Source organism: Chinchilla lanigera, unplaced genomic scaffold (assembly GCF_000276665.1).
Source record: "Chinchilla lanigera isolate Chin_1 unplaced genomic scaffold, ChiLan1.0 scaffold00028, whole genome shotgun sequence".
Taxonomy (NCBI): domain Eukaryota; kingdom Metazoa; phylum Chordata; class Mammalia; order Rodentia; family Chinchillidae; genus Chinchilla; species Chinchilla lanigera.
Window position 1 is genome coordinate 15,065,525 of NW_004955429.1, and position 1,220 is coordinate 15,066,744.

Here is a 1,220-nt window from a genome sequence, read left to right on the forward strand (position 1 = left end):
AGAAAGTGACTGAGAGTCTATGACTGGTCCCTCACCCTTTCCTCTCTGACACTGTTCTTCCCTCCTTCCCATGCACCGTGAGCTAAGCATCTTTTCACCCTTCTGTCACGATGCTCCTGCACCTCGGAGCCAGCCAGCCATGGACTGAACCCCCTGAAACCATGAGCTACATTAGACTTCTCCTTTACATTGTGAGTGTCAGGGTAATACCAGCCCTGTGGGAGGCTGAGGCATGAGGATTACAAGGTCAAGCCCAACCTGGGCAAGTTAGTGAATTGGTCTAAATGTCTCAAAATTTTAAAGAATTTTTTTAAAGGAATGGGGATGTAGCTCAAAATGAAGGCCCAGGGGTCAACCCCAATAAACCAAAAAATGGGTGTCAGGTATCATGTCCCAGCCATGGGAAAGCTGATTAACACAGAAAATTGGTGCCAGAGAGATGGGGTCATGGCTGCGCCTGTACCTGACTACGCCAGTCATGTTCAAGTCACTTGGTTTGTGGAAGGACTTCAGAAATGTTTGGAGATTTGGACTAGAGAAGCCCTAGAAGGCTGTAAGCAGAGCCTGACGGACAATTCTGATTGGAGCTCTGAAGACCGGAATAGTGATAAGAATATGGACAGTAAAGGCCGGGCTTGGGAGGTTTCATCTGGGAACAAGGACTCTATTAGCTATTGGTTGAGAAGCCATGTGTATTGCACTTTGCCAAAAAAATATTGTCTATATTTTGCCCATGTCCTGGGACTTTGCAAGAGACTAAGGTTAAGGGTGGTAGGCTAATCAGTTGACCAAGCAAAGTAAGTTCAAAGCCCAGCATGCAGGCTGCTGAGCTGCTATTGTAGTGCATGTACTGATCATTGCTTTTAGCCAGGTTTATAGTCAGAACCAGGACTAAAAAGCAGAGCAGAAAAATTTGAAAAACTTAAATTTTGCCCAGAAGGAATCATATTTAGAGTTGAGGCAAAGGAGATGTGGCTGATGAAAAGATTAGCCCCATTAAAAAGAAACCAGTTGTTTTGTACAGGAACAAAAAGAAAGATGCTTGGAGGGCAAATCAGAAATCAGCAAGAACCCACCTACTGCAGGCTCGAGGGTGCTAAAATGCCAGCCTGTCATTTAGATGAGAGTCCCTTGGGGCCCTACTCAAGCAAGGCTGCCTAGGGAATTGATTCTCCAGGATTCATTTCACTCTGCTCAGCCATTCAGGGACTGAGAAGCCA